Below are 16,733 nucleotides of genomic sequence, written 5' to 3' on the forward strand. Positions count from 1 at the left end.
CTAACCCTAGCTGTAACTCTAACCCTAACACTAGCTGTATCCCTAACCCTAACCCTTGCTGTAACCCTAACCTTAACCCAGCTGTAACTCTAACCCTAACCCGAACTCTAGCTTTTACCCTATCCCTAATCCTAGCTGTATCCCTTACCCTAACTGTAGCTATAACCCTTACCCTAACCCTGGTTGCAACCCTAACCCTAACCCTAGCTATAACCCTCACCTTAGCTGAAAACCTAACGCCAGCCCAAACCCGAGATATAACTCAAACCCTGACTCTAACCCTAGCTGTATCCCTAACCCTAAACCTAGCTGAAACCCTAACCCTAACCCTAGCTGTAACCCTAACCCGAGCCCTAGCTGTAACCCTAACTTTAACCCTAACCCTAGCTGTATTCCTAAACCTTACCCTAGCTTTAACTCTTGCCCTAACCCTAGCTGTAACCCTAACCCTAACCCTAGCTGTAGCAACCTCCTAGAACACCCTAGCGTCCGCATACAACACCCTAGCATCCATGTAGAATATAATAGCAACCTCATACAACACCATCGCAACCAGCTATTAACATCCTGGCAACCCAACACCCTAGCAAATGCCTAGAACTCCATAGCAACCACGTAGCAACTCCCTTGTAACCACCTAGAACACCCTAGCAACTGCCTAGAACACCATATCAACTACCTAGCAACACCCTAGCATCCGCCTAGAACTCCATAGCAACCACCTAGCAACACCCTAACAACCACCTAGAACACCATATCAACTACCTATTATATGAAACCTGAAATACGTTGTCTTCTTCCAAAATAGTAATACTGAATGCTTATGTAAGAATAATGTTTACATAATGTATAAAACTCTGTTCAGCACAATGTCGACTTTGCATTGACAGGAACCACACTTCACAATTTCTGCAAAAATTGTCTAGTTATTATTATCATCATATCAGAAAACATTTTCTAGTAGCAAATGTATTGCATAGTCAGCAGTCTGTGGTCTGTAATGCATTGTGTTGACTAACGGTTTCCCTGTAGCCTGGACATATGAGCCCAACAACAGAAATAGTGTGTGCATATGTGCTTGCGTGCATCTGTGTGTGTGCATGTGTGTCTGTCTGTCTCTGAGAGGAGAATCTGTGGAGGTGGGTTCTATATGGAGCTCTGGCACTGAAGCTGCCCCCCAGCAGAGAGCATGAGTGTGATCGCTGACCTCGTTTGCCCCCAGACACACAGCAGAATTCATTTTCATTCCTGTACATTTACAGGGCCTATGAAACACCACCACCAGCAGGAATGGAATGCTTATTTATGACAGGGATACTAGTTGTCAATGCTTTGAACAAGCGGAGCACCACAGAACCCTGTGTTTTTTCCCCACAGTGCCTGGTTATGTTTTTCCCACAGACCCCTTCCATTACCCACAGCAGCACCCACCTGCTCGCAAGAACAGTCTGTCTGTTTCCAGGTGCCATGTGAAATGTCTCTCTCCCTCATGAACTGAAGTCCAGTGAAGAAGGAAGTGCTCTGATCATATTGATACATTATCGGTGTCTTCCAGCTAGGAGCTAACCCTACCCACATACCCCCTCAAGGGAAGAATGCTCTCCCATTCCTTCACTTTGGTTCCATTTGTTTGATACAAAAACACCCCCAAAAATATGCCAAAATAACTGTCATTTAATAACTGTCACCAAATACAGTCTCTGTTTGATTTGGGTAATGGCACGGAAAAAGCAGTCTCTGCCCTTGCACAGAGTACAGATTACCCAAAGCCCCAATTGGTGCTGGCTGATAGGCCTCTCTCATTCTCTCAGTCTAATCTGCGAGTGTCAGACTGGAGGACATAATGACAGGGGGAAGCTGAGAAACAATCGTGGCCTGCAGTGACACGATGATTGGTGCTTCTGGACAGAGCAGGTGCTACGCAGGCCCATGCTGTGGAGGTACAGACGTCGTTGTGACATTGCAGATGTACAATAAAGGGATATAAAACTGTTATATTTCTACAACTGGTAAAGTTTGATATAAAAGGTATAAGGAATATGTCTCTGCACAAGTTTACAAATAATAAAGTTTATTCATTTTTATGATAAATTACAGGGTGTGAACATGTATCTCATGTATGTGTGAGTGTCAATAAAGGTGTTTTCTGTTTTTCTCAGTGCAGGGAGTCCATGTAACAATCAATAATCTTTGCTTTGCCCAAGACGACTTGAAATTCCTGAAAAGAACTCAGTGGCGCCAAACTATTTTGCTACTTCTCTCAATGAATCAGCCACAGGGGCAAGTGTGCATGTGGCTGCATAACTCTTCTCTACAGTTCCACATTTGCATATCAGGCATACTTATCATGTTGTTAATGCAGCAGGATTTTTCAGTGGGATAAATGATATGATGATCTCCTTTCAAGTGTAGAGCAGACTGGATTTAATGCTGTGACCCAACTCAAGCATCCAGTGCTCTTTGCGCAAATCCCCCCTCACTCCAGCTAAGCGCACAAGCAAAGGTTTGGCATTACCGCCCAATACGTCTGCGGATGCCAAACAGCAAACAGAAGTTAGTCAGGCTGACAGCCTTTTTCTTTCTCCCCTGATCTCAATTTTTTTAGGCTGTCAGCTGACAGTTGTGAATAATAGAGGGACGTGTGGGGACGGGCTCGCTTTGAAGCAGAACAGAAAATTTGATATTGAAAGCGGAAAGTGTGAGCTGTCATCTTCTCATGAATTAAATGCAACACCATCAAAGCCCAGAAAGGCTGCATCATTATCCTGCCACAGAAAAAAAACCTTGGATCTCTGCTGTACCCTTCTCTAATAATTGCATTGCATTGGCACTTCATAGGCAGTGGGCCTCCACAGATCAGAAATCAATGGCAGCATTTGGCTGCATTCATTTTGTATTTCTCATACATTTTCCGTCTCTCCTACCCCATAAAAAATAGTTTGCTGTCATTAGAGTCACCCAGGTCCTGGAGCGGCACTGTATTTTTTCTATTGCCCGTGAGTTCAGTCTGACTGAGACAATGACAAACATCAGAGCCCACGTTGCATCCAAGCCTTGTTTTAGGAGATGTCAGCCGCGTGCAATCTCTGTCTCCCGTAGTGACCTGTTGTTCCCCGAGAGTTCAGACACATGTTCCTGCAGTCTACACTGTCTAGAAGAGTCTGAGTTGCCAAACAAAGTCTGCTGCACTACTTCTGCCACATTATTATTTCATATTTGTCACACCTAATGGTTTCGGATCTTGATCTCGGATCTAGACAAAATGTAATATTAGCCCAGGGGACACTGAGTAAACAGAAAACACTTTTCTTTTTTCTTCTTCATTTATTTAATCAATTTCATCAAACTCCCATATCACCTATGTGAAAAATAAGTGCCCCCTTAAATTTAATGGCTGGTTGCACCACATTTAGCAGCAATAACTGCTACCATAGCAACACTTCTTATAATTTTATATCAGTCTTTCACATTGCTGTGGAGGAATTTTAGCCCACTCTTCTTTGTAGAACTCTTTAATTCAGGCAAATTGGTAGGTTTTCAAGCATGAACTGCTCGCTTCAGTTCCTGCCACAGTATCTCTGTTGGGTTCAGTTCAGGACTTTGACTAGGCCACTCCAAAACTTTAATTTTGTTTCTTTTCAGCCATTTAGATGTGGGCTTGCTTTTGGATCATTGTCTTACTGCATAACCCAATTATGCTTCAGCTTCAGCTCAGAAACAGATGACCGCACATTCTTCTTAAGAATTTTCTGGTTCAGAGTACAATTAATGGTTCCAAGGGCCCAATGCAGCAAAGCATCCCCACACCATCACACTACCACCACCATGTTTGACTGTTTGCATAATGTTCTTTCCGTGAAATGCTGTATTTGCTTTACACTAGGCATAATGAGAACCATGTCCTCCAAAAAGTTAAACTTTTGGCTCATCTGTAACTGGAAAATTATAATCCAGGTTGTTTTTTGCAAATGCGAGCTGTGTATTTATGTTTCTTTTCGTTAGCAGAGGTTTCCGCCTTGCTACTCTCCCATTAATTCAATTTTTGCCCAGTCTTTTTCATATTTTGGAGTCATGAACACTTATTCATAGCATGCACTTTATCAATATTATCTATATTACTTTTTTTTCTTCAACATAGATGATTTTTTAAATCAATTTCCCATTCGTTTAAAAAAAACTATGAAATGGCATAAATAGCATTGGCAACTGAATTATTGTACAAAAAGTACATTAGATAAGAATCATAAGTAAGAATATATGAAACTGAGAAATATGATATTATATTTCTACTTTGGCCTTATGGCCATTTTCCTGTGTTTTTCCAGTTGAACGTTGTTGATTTCAGTCTTCCTGAAAAAAGCTGCCCAAAGGTATTGATGTAAAACAGCTTCTCTTTGGCAGCCTGTGTTATTCATCCGAATGACAATGATCCGTTTGTTTAATCAGTGTGGCAGGAGTCTAATCTGAACTGGAAAAAAATGGCTGCCGCACTTTTGTTGGTTTGTTTTGCAGTTAGCAGTGACACCTCCGCATGAAGTGATGGCACTGATGTCATTGTAGTTTTAGTTATCTCGAGCTTTAGCTGTGGCCTTTTAGCCATGTTACTTTCTGTAAGTCTCTTTAACTAAAAGCATATGCTAAAGGCCTAAATGATAAATTGTCATTGTAAATTGTGATTAGTGGTTTGGGGAGATGACAGGCCATCTCAGGACTGCTTTTGCCAGTATGCAGTGAGTGGTTGTGCAGCCGGCCCTGACGGCCGGAGAACTGCGTGGTCAATGAGTTCATGTTAAACACAGCTCAAGTGTCTGCCAGCAGACCTGGCACACTCTTGCGTTACTAACTGCAGTGTGAGCTCACGTCTCTGGCAAAGCATGATCAGTGAGACCCCAACGCATGGGGTAGTAAAAGAGTTGCACACAGTTTCAGTGTTCCCAATGGGAGTTGTGGGATATTTTTCCTTTTTTTCATTTTATCATTCATGCAGGCCTTATGTTTGTAGTTAATGTTTTTGTTTCCCCTTTGTGGGCTATCCCGGCTTATGGTAAACAACTTTATTCCAGACTGTGGGAAGTTGCAGGGGACCTAAGGGGACAGGCATCACTAGAATTGGCTGAGGCTCAACCTTGAGAACAAGACCCTCAGGAAGATTGCAGGAAGTAAATGACAAAGGAAATCCACTGAAGGAACTCAGAGGGTAATGAGGTGGTCATTCCGGCTCAAGTGAGAGCATCGATGATCCAGTAAACCAGGCTTTTTTCCCCTCAGGGAAGGAAACTAGTGATAGTGTAGATCATAGGCCCCCTGCTGGGTTAACTGATAGGGCTCAGCACTCTGTCCCACAGTCCCGGGTGGTCAGGGTAGGGTTGGAACCAGTTGGCCCAGTTCTACTCTTACAGGTGCTCAAAGGCTTGTCACTGTGCTCAGCATCTGTTGCTGACGGGAGAACTTGCTACTTTGGTCAGGATACACCTGGCAAAAATAAAAATAAATAATTCCCTGAAGCCCTGACTGCGACATTCCATCAACTGCATTCCTCAGCCTTGCACTTTTACTGTGAGTGCAGGTCACCAATGCGCACAAAGAGCATGGGAACCCTGCAGTTCACCCTCCTCTGTGATGTCATAATACTTGATGAAGTGTTCTGGCATTCTCTGCAGATTCACATAATCCCCACAACAGATATGCTCCTTGAGTCCAATCTGTTAAATAGAGTGGGAACTGTCAATCCATGCAGTAAAGTATGTAAAGTTTGATCAAGCGATTTATTTGTGCACAAAAGGGCCAAACCCACCATCCCAAGAAAGGTGCTTCAGTTTTCTGTCAGCTGTTGTTCCCGTGGGGATCAGCTCTCTGGTGACAGGCATTCCTCACTCTCACTGCCCCCCACCCCAACCACCACCCCCCACCCCCACTCCCTGCTCCTCCAACAGGCCTCCCACAGCTATGCGGCGGCCTTTTGAGAATCCGCTGTTACCACCAATGACCTTGGTTTAGTCATGAGCGAGAGAGGGAAGTTACCAAATCTTCCTGCGGTCCCTGGGTGTTCCAGCTGGAAACTTGTGTTACGGCGCAAATAAAATTCCAAAGGAAAATCTTTGAGGAAAGAAACAAAGAGATTGCAGATTTAGCAGGGGCAAAAAGCTTTTATGATACCCTGGTGTGTACAGCATTGGTTCCAGCCGATTGATCATCTTCATTACCGAGCTCATGAAGCGTTTTATGCAAGAGACGAATTGCCTACATTTCCAACTATAATAAAGACAAATGGTAGGAGAAGTGGAGTTTATTCAAAATGACAGGGCGTTTGCTCCAACCGATTACTACTCTACCGTGTGAGGCTTGGAGAAGGCGGAAGTGAAGCAGATGCTGGAGTCAGAGAGAGGCTGCTTCGGCACAGTATGACAGAATAAAGGAAATCTTCCTTCAGAGTGTGACAGGGCAAGGGAATGTTATAAAAAGGTTATTAGATTTAATACCAACAGAATTCACAATACACATAATCACAACCGGCTGTCTTACTAAGTAGAGAGCCCAGAGGATGTCCCTCGTGAAATGGTCACCTGCTTGTATAGTGTAGTTAAATACGCTAGAAAAAATATTTTTTAAAACTATGGATTTATTTCTAAATTGAAATACATTGTAATAAACATTATTAGAACATAGTGACCTGTTCAGCAGATACGGACAGGGTGGGCGTGTATCCTGTGCCTAATATTCATATCCGTAAGGCACATCATATGTAAACCATTCCTCTTCACTAGTTTTGAAGCAAGTTGTCCCATGCAGTAACATTAGACTACCAGACAAAAAGAAAACAACATAAGCTTGACTTCACCATTGTATAGTTAAACCTCCGGCTCATTCACTGTGTAATAATGTTGTAACACTGAGCTACTCTACATTAACATTAGACTCGACAGCTGTCTCAACTTCAAATAAAAAAAGGTTTTTGATTCCATAGATGAGTGAGAGTGATAAGTGAGAAAACGATGTAATTATCGCTAGCTAATGGTAGACTGACATACCAATCCATCACGTGTCTGTTCTGTGACAACTGGGAGCAACAGTTGTGAGGGAGGTGAGGGGAGGGACGGTACTGCACCATGCTCCATCACTACCTTTTCAACAAAGCCACGTTGTTTTTGTAGATAGTTGAATTCCTCCTCGCGAAAATGGGCACTACAAATATTAACTGTTGGGGTTATTGCAGTGCCCATAGGCCTCCAGAAATTAAATCCATTTCTTGTGGGTTTCTTCATTTTTTGGAACAGAAAAAATCATATAGATTTCTGTGCTTCCAGAGAAGGTGCAATGCTTAGGCATTTCCAACTTAGATTGCTCACAGGAAAGCGGCAAGAGCATCATTTGCATATTACAAGCAGAAAGGATTTCACTGATCTTAGTATTTTAGTGGCATACATTGTACTCAGCTAACCCTAACCACTGAAAACCTGGCTTTTAACCAAGGGGGAAAGCAAGTCAATCTTGGCACAGACTTTTCAAAATATTTATTTATTTATTTATTTATTTATTTATTTATTTATTTATTTATTTATTTATTTATTTCAAGAATCATTTAAAAACATTTCTGGGCCATTTGTGAATTCAAAAAAGTATTAAAACAACACATCAGCTCAGATTTCAGTTTCCTGCCCTATCTTATTTTCAAACTTACAGTATACTTTCTTTCTTTCAGTAAAATTGAACTCATTAAGGCTGTTGTCACTTACTCATAAACTGAGACATAAACCAGATTGTTTCTCCAGATTGATATTTGAAAAGAAACTTTATCAAGACATTTTTGAGATTCTTCAGATTCCTTCTGTATTTTATATAATATATAAGAGCACTCTACTTATAATGAGCTCAACTCATATCATAGGCTAACCTATGTATCCTAGCATGCTAAACTGTAATAGAGTGTGCTCCAATGTCGGAGCAGTCTGATGGCTCTGCAAAAAACTCAGCAGAGGTAGAGACCAGTGGAGAGACTGAATTAAGGAGGGGAAGAGAACTCACCCATACATGAGAGACAGGTAGTCTGCTCCAATAAAGAGACCTGCCCTCACATATAAAATACCCAGGCATACTCTCCACAGACAGGAAAAACTTGCCTGCCTCCAACCTAAACACGAAAGGACAAGTTACCACCCCCTCTACAGACAAGAAAGACCCACCTGTGCTCCCCAAAACATTGGATACACATCTATAATCAACCTAAACACCAAATACCTAGCCAGCACCCTTTCACAGACAGGAGAGACTAACCTGTATGTCCTTTAGATGCAACATACCCACACATACTCCTCTCAAACACACGAGACCTCCACAAACTCCTTTGAATAGGAGACACACAGATCCCCTGCTGATACCAGATAGCTGCCCTCATTCCCCTTCAATGCATAGGAGACCTGGTTACATTAGCATGCGACGCACTGCCTCGGGCTTCTGCCTCATTTTTCATCGCTGACGGGCAAACAACTCTTGCTTATCTTTGATACTCTTGGAAAACAAAACACCTTTTGCATTTAAGACGTGGAGGAATCTGCTTAAACTTAAGCACCGATGGGTTTAGGAAAGATGTAGGCCCCATTAGCCATGGTGAACCATTTGAAGCATGTCTCTGAGGTGCATCCACAAGGAGAAGTTTTGCATCCTCACCAATGCTTCCAGACAGTCTGTGTGCTCATGTAATACCAGTGAAACCTATATTTCCATATCTGCGGGACACAGATTCAAGGTATTCCTTGTGTTCATTTGCAGCTTTGGGCACCCAAGGCTCATATCAGGCTAGTAAGCATTGCTTGTTTAGTTGGCCACTAACTGCATTCACAACCATCTATGTAAGATGATCAGTTCAAAGGATTGGAAATTTATTGGATCCACAATGTTATCCATTAACGTAGACACAGTAGTCTTAAAAGCAGGAATTTGTAGTTTCAAAGATGAAAGGTCACGTTTAATATAAAACTTCAATCCTAGTTTGAACATGACAACTTCAGAAGTTTCCCACCTTGCATTGGTTACAAGCAGGTCTCAGTGGCATTTTCTGCTCACTTTCCCAGACAACCTTCATTCCATAATAAATTTTCACACCTCTTTACACAACTATGAGATGTGCCCCATACCAGTTTGTTCCCTGTTGTTTGGGCTGCCTGTAGTATCCAGTTCCCACTGTAGTCAGAGGCTAATACATAATTCCAACTTAGACAGCTGCTGTATTCACTTTCTCACTGCTCTGTGAGTTTGTGGGCTCAGCTGCGGCAACCTTAAAAATAGGCGGGAAAATCGATTCCGACGCTGCATCGTTAACCGCAGTGTGAAAATGACTTGGACATTGAATACCTTCCAGATTTAATTTCATTGGCCCACTAAGCCCAAATGGTACAGTCATGGTACATGTTCCGTGGTCAGTTCCTTCTCCTGTGATATCCATGATCATAAAAATGTCTGGGCAGTTTAAGGTCAAACACTGTCATGGATTTACAGTTGTCTGGTATGGTTATTTTATTTTTTAAGAGAGACTTCTATATACCTTACATATTTTAAATCCATGTGAACCTACCATTATGAATATTGACTGTGGCTTTTACCACTTGTTTATGATGATGATGGTGATATGTTGCTGTATATTTAAAAGCAGATTTCACCTTTGATACATTATAGCATAATTTTCCATTAACAGTGACAGCACCAAGAGGAATAACTTTTTCCCCACTCTCATATTATTTGAATGATATATCATTGTACAGATTTACCATATGCATATACTGTATAATTAGTAGTTATAATTGGAGGGCTCATGATGGCATAGAGGCAGGTTTCCTTCCCTGCTGTGGTTCACAGCTGTCATTAGACATTTATATTAATAGACTCACTTCCTCAGGCTTTCAGCACCTTTGCCAGGGTCAAGCTTCAGTATGCAAAGATGGCTGCCGATGGGAGCATTTCAACGCCAGAGAGAAGAGGTGAGGAAGGCACTGTGACAGTGCGAAACAGGCAGCCTGAGAGAGAGAGAGATAGAGATAAATATTTGTGCCTGACATCCACCGATTATAAGCCACAAGGTTAAATGCCATAGAGAGAATAAATACTGAGATGCACTTTTTATTTCATAAAAAGAAGTTTGTGTGTTTGAGTGTGTGCACATGACTGCATGTGTTAAATATATTTCACAATGTTTTTTTAATTGTCCTATCTGAAAGAAGCAAAAAAAATTCTGTTTGCACATACATTTTATAGTGTTGCACTATCTTGATAATTCATGTAATTTTACTATATTTCAGTTTGTTACATTGCATTCCATAATCTGTAATGATATACATCCATTTTAAATTCACTGTTAATTTGCCTTTTTTTCTTTATATTTAAATCTTTCAGTTTGCTTTTGGTTTCAGTAATTTTGGGTTTCTGTTTGGCCACCCTCTGCTTCCAGGTGTGAGGTTCCACATCAGGTCAGACGCCGGTTGTCAGGTGGCTGGCCCTGAGTCGGGCAGCATGCCGTGTGAAGTGATCCTATACTCTGTCAGCGATCGGCACCGCTGACAAAAAGACTGCTGACAGACAATTAATTGTGAGAGTCATGTTACCGTGTCCTGTCAGCAGGGCGGGGGTTTGGAGGTGGGGGCCAATGGCAGCTGTCTCATCAATCTCTTCTACTGTCCCAGCCCCTCCCCCAAGTTCCCAGCCTGCCAGCACAGCGGGCTGCACACTGGGCCGGCTGGTGGATGGGGCCAGAGTGGGGGCAGAGGAGGAGTCACTGACAGGAAGTCCCTTCTCTGACCCTGACAGGGGGATTCTGAGGGGAGCAGTCCGTGAAGACTCTGACCCCAGGCCAGCTGGATGACATCAGCTGGCAGGATCAGAGAGACAGTACGGTGGGTGGCACAGTGTGTGGCACAAGTACAAATCTATTCGTGTGAGTGGTATGAGAATGGAGGAGGTGGGGGGGAGGGGGGAGGTGCACTGCAGTTCTGACACCCAGAACATTTCCCCACCCTCTACTGGTCCCCATCCCTCCACTCACCAACCCAACGACCCACCAACCGAGCTGCCACAAATCACCAGGAATACTTTCACTGCAAACTCAACACCCCCCTAAGAAAGTTTCTATATGACCCTCTAGAAGAGGTTGAGGCTATTTCCTGTTTCCTGTAAGTTGAGATTTCACTAGGATCCCCTCCCTGCTATGCATAACAACCTCCCCCCCCATCCCCCCTGGGGACCTCCACCCCAACACTCCCAGACATGCGCTTTTTTTTGCCAATGCCGTTTGACTGTGCAAGTGTTCAGTCAGGTCTCTGCTCTGAAGCCCAGCCCTCGGGCTCTTCTCATAACTGTTATTACTGCGCATTGTAATGGGCTCAGCCCTGTGGACAGAGCCGTGCCACACGTGTTTATTCTCTGCCCCGGTTAGGCCGGGGAGATACGGCGCTGACGCTCCGCGCTGGGCGAGCTGGGGTCCAGTAAACTGCAGGGCTAAAGCAACAGGCCCGTCTGTGGCCCGGGCCGTGGGAGAGATCAGCGGCCCCGGCTCTGATCCGCCCTGACAGTGTTGTGGTAGAGTCAGTCTGCTGAGAGGGGCGCAGAGGAAACAGTGCATTTTCACACGGGGTCCTCTTTGTGCCCCTCAGTCTATGTCTATTCCAAAGGGAGGCCCCGTCTCTCTCGATCACACACAAACACGTGTACATAGACATGGACAGACATGGACATACACAATCATACATACATGCATAGGCATGTTGAAATGCAAGCAGATACACAGACAGACATACACAAACATGCATATGCATACATACAGACACACAGATACTCATACTGGCACGGAAATACACTCACCCACATGCACAACGGACACATACATGTGCACAAGTCTAATATTGTCAAGAAATGCTCTCCTGTACCCTTAATTATGGGGTCAGAGTCATAAACAATTGTTATAAATACTTAGAGAAAAGCATTGTTACCCATATTTCCATCGCTAATATAGTAAAATCTATATATTCCAATATTTCAGAACAGATTTGTCATAAAATTATATTTATTATATATGAAATGATGGAATTTAGAGTATATAAGGAATTTGTCAGTTATTTCCATTTTAATACATAAATGGACTAGCCCCAGGCCATCAGTTGGCCAGTGGCACCGAGTTGGCCTGTGGGTGACCTTTGTGGTTTCTTCGTTGTTCAGGTCACCAAGATTATTACCTTGGAGGGTCTCAAGATGCACATCGATAAAGATGAACTGCCAGCAGAGGCACCATCATTCATCCTCAATTCCCTGGAGATCCCATGTTTCTGACTGCATGCTACAATGCCCAGTCTCTCTCATTTAATTACACATTGATCCCGTCTCTTCCGATAGCAGCACAGGACTTTGGAATGGGTGCACTGTTTTTTGGTTAATAATGGCTGGTGTGGCAGTACAGAGTCAATTGTTTTAAGCAGGATTTTCAAACGTCTCATTTTAGCTGAGATGTCATGTATTTCAGTCAAAAATGGTGCATCCCATACAAAATGTCCTTCTGCTCCATACTTTTGAATTCTGTCTTTTGTGTTGTAGTCATCCCAAATTCAGGTCCGTGTTTGGTTAATGTGCACCGTGAATGTAATTAATTCACAAAACAGGCAGCATTAAATAGTATCAAACGAAACGGTGTCACACATGAAGGGGCCCATGCGCTGAGTAAGCTGATGAATAGCTGTGCCCAGATGTGGTGGAGAAGAGACTGAATCACGTGACTTCCGAACTGCCTGTGATTGGACTGCTCGGGCAGCTCGTTAGCCGGTAGTTCGTTAGCCAGCAGCTCGGGTTTTAATTACAGCCAGTGGCCAGACGAAGGCGGGCAGCTTAATTAATGAGAATGAGAAAACGACTTTGGCACTTGCTTATACAATTACTGACAGCACACGGAGCGCTTGATCCCAGAGAGGAGAAATTAAAAGTCAATCAGCACGCACTCCTTTTTGTCAGTGTTGAATATGACATATGCTGTCATGCTCTGGCAGATGCTTGCATCTCAGATCTAAAAGGGCAGCATGTGTGAGTGATCAAGCACATAGGCCATTTTCTTTCATTTTTATACAAACTATGTAAGTATTTTAAATTCATTTAAACACATTACAATTATTAAATATAATTAATATATATGCATATGAATGTTGAAAAGTTTACCTTTCAAAATACCAGTCGCAACAAAATTGATTGCATTTGCATTTATGATGAAGCCCCACCAGTTCCCTGCATTTTCAGTGTAACATTTCAACATTTCTGCTGCACTCTGTCAATCAAAGCTTCCTTGGTAGTACTGTTTCTTGTTCTGAAAACCTTGTCAAATTGCTATTGAAATTAATGTCAGTCAAAAGTAAGCATTAATTGTAAAGTGTCATAAAAACAAAGCCTTCTTCCTGTGATAGGTGGTAAAACAGCTTGCTAACTCACTTACGTTTAAGGGCACAGCTACATTTTAGCAGCTGGCATGTAATAATACATTCTTGGTCCAGTGGAGTGATCAGTTGCCTGTTCCTTCCAAATGTATTTGACACAAATGTCATGCTGTGCATGAGTGCTTAATTGAGTATTGCAATGCTGTTTACTTCTGGAAAAAGGCTGCAAATGCAAATTTCATAAATATCCATTTTAAAATATTGACTGTACATAGTCCATAGTGCATGCTCTTCTGCACAGTGAAGTAAATACAGGAATAACTATTGACAGGAATAGACTGAGCTGCTTGACAGAAACAGCAGTGGTTTATTTCCTGAATTCATAGACAGGGCATGTCCAGGTTTTCTCTGTGTGAGTCATGATAAAGACATTATTCTGCAAACAGAGAAATTGAGTAGGATTAAGTTTTGTTTTCAGGGCTGTTGTTTTTTTTCATCTTCCCCACTTATCCGGAATAACTATGCTTCCTATGCACAGTAGAGTGAGTTGGCAATAAAGCATTCACTAAGACCTGAGCCCTCAGTATTGTACTGCCTGAACAAAAATATGCATGCAAGTCATTACATGCAGAATTTTTTTCGTAGTGTGTATTAAGAGACTTCATAGATCGCATACCATGTACATGTCATTTCATGGCTATCTTCTAGAAAATGTTCTATTTGAATATTAAGTGGGAATGCTGAATATATAAACAATTAATGTTTGTATGTAATTGGTTTAATATATTACTTTTTATTTCTCTCACACTGTCCTTACTGTATCTCTTTTGGAAAATGTAATGTGTGAATTTTCAAGTAGAAGACTGGAAGTGGTGAACCTAACTGCAATGTCCCCACAATGCATTAATGTACTGTGTGTATGTGTGTGTGTGTGTGTTTGTGTGTGAGAGAGAGAGAGAGTGAGCAAGTGAGTGAGAGTGTGAAAGAGTGAGACGATTGACGGTATTGAAATGATACTCTCTTGTCAGTGAACTGTTGAAAGGAGGTAAGAGGATTGAATGAATGAGGAATTCAGGACTAGGGTCCATTTGTTGCACTTTGCAGTGACAGGCAGCATTTTAAAGCTGAAGCAGAGATTTCAGCTCACTCTAATGGCTGGGAGGGTGTGAGCAAACAGGAATACAAGAACTATACATCAGTGTCTTCAGCTCTTAGAGCACACTGCCTACTCAACAAGCATTGCACAGTCACATACATGTACATTATACTGTATATACACTGGCATGCACATACTCACAAGCACCTACAACCATGCATAGAACATACACACAATCGCATGCACACACGTACACACAACCACATACAGTAAATACACACATACTCATACACACCCACAGTACATGTACACACAACCACATACAGGACATACACACAGTCATCCAAAACCAGCACATATACAGTGCATATAACAAATGCACACATGTAGTACGTACAAACACAACACTGTACAGAACATATACACACAAAGACTTACATAAATTCACACACAAAACCACATACAGTATACGCAGAGTACATACACATATACAGTACATACATACACATAAGAACACACAACCATGTTAGAGTACATATGCACCTATGGTCGTTTGTATCACAGACAGGATCTGGCTACAGCTGAGGCCACAATGACAGGCATTGGCTACTTTTGGCTGCCCTACCTGAAGCCTGAAGCAGGTCACAGTCCTCACTAATCTGCATTAGGGGGACTGTTTTAAGGGATGATGAAAACAGCACAGGCTAATGGGCAGGAGTACCTCTTAAAGACCTGCGTAGACACGACAGCATTTCAACCTAATTTAAATGTGTCAGGAGCCCTTGTACCATCACTCCTGCAGATGAAATATGTGGCATGCATGTTCCAGGATTAGCTCAGCAAATTAATCAAAGGTCTATATTGCATTAGCTGTTGCACGGTCCAGAAAAGTAAATGCACATTTAAAATCCCTGGAATGTCTTCTGGGTGGAGAGTATTAACATGTGTTGAGGGAGTCAATATTATTTTGTGGGACCCCACCCCAGCTGCCCAACCCCCTTCCCCCTCACATGCCCCCTCTCCCCGCAGCTCCATCACAACAACCCCATCCCCCCATATATTATTTCTCTTTTTTACGCCCTCCATCTTTCGCTGAAAGGCGAGTCTCCAGGACACGTGGCAGACGTATTTTTTCTCTCCTTTTCTTCTCAGCAGTTCTTTTGTGCAAACAGCAGCAGCTGGAGAGTTCTGGGGCGAAGCTGTGTGTGTGTGTGTATGTGTGTGCGCACGTGCGTACTGTGTGTGTGTGTGCGTGTGTGCTGTGTGTATGTGTGTGTGTGCGTGTGTGTACTAGGGTGTATGTGTATGTGGGTGTGTGTGTTCCTGTGTGAATGTGTGTATGTATGTGTGTGTGTGTATGTATGTGTGTGTGTACGTGCGTGTGTGTGCTTGCATGTATATGCATGTGTCCATGTGAGTATGTGTATGTCTGTGTGTGTGTGTCTGTGTGTATGTGTGTGTATGTGTGTGTGAGTTAATATGTGTGTTCTTAAAGGGGAGTTGCATTTGTTTGGGCAGGATGCAATCTGGCACGCTTATGGAGGAGCCCTTGCACCCCCCACTTTTCAGGAGCCCCATAGTCTACTTGCCTTTGACTTACACACACAGTGCACAGTCTGCTGATAATGGGGGGATGGGTGGGGGTCTGTCACACCCCTTCTTGTTGCCAGGGGGCAGGGCCATTTGGCAGGTTGCTGTCCGCGGGGAGAGACATATGGAAGTTCACGCTACACTGATCAGAGCTCAAGCTCTCCCCTCCAAAAGAAAGTGATTCCACATATTATCTGTCTTTAGTATAGTTGTGATATTTTGTGCAGCCTTTTGAATAAGCGGCCAGCTGACGAGAACAGACTCTCCAAGGCCAGACATTTTGGTTGTCGCCTGATTTTCCATGCAGATCACGCTCTGGAACACATCACTTACTGGTACACATTTGCAATGAAAAATGGAATTTTGTAGAGAGGGGACAGGGAATTTTGTAGAGAGGGGACAGGGAAATATTCGTAATGAACATTTTTACCCAAAACTATGGCAGTTCCTGCAGACTCCGGACGATGGCTAAATCCCTAATTTTTAGATGGGACATGTCTGTTACAAATACAATTGCACACTAATCATTCCCATGATCCTCCTGTAGAGGCAGCTTGTAAGACAGGAAATGGGTCTCCCTGTGGAAGGGACAAGCCTATAAGGGAAATGATTCTTTTGTGCCTGGGCTGTCAGTGGACTGCTCACTGCCCCGT

Source organism: Anguilla rostrata, chromosome 9 (assembly GCF_018555375.3).
Source record: "Anguilla rostrata isolate EN2019 chromosome 9, ASM1855537v3, whole genome shotgun sequence".
Lineage (NCBI taxonomy): Eukaryota > Metazoa > Chordata > Actinopteri > Anguilliformes > Anguillidae > Anguilla > Anguilla rostrata.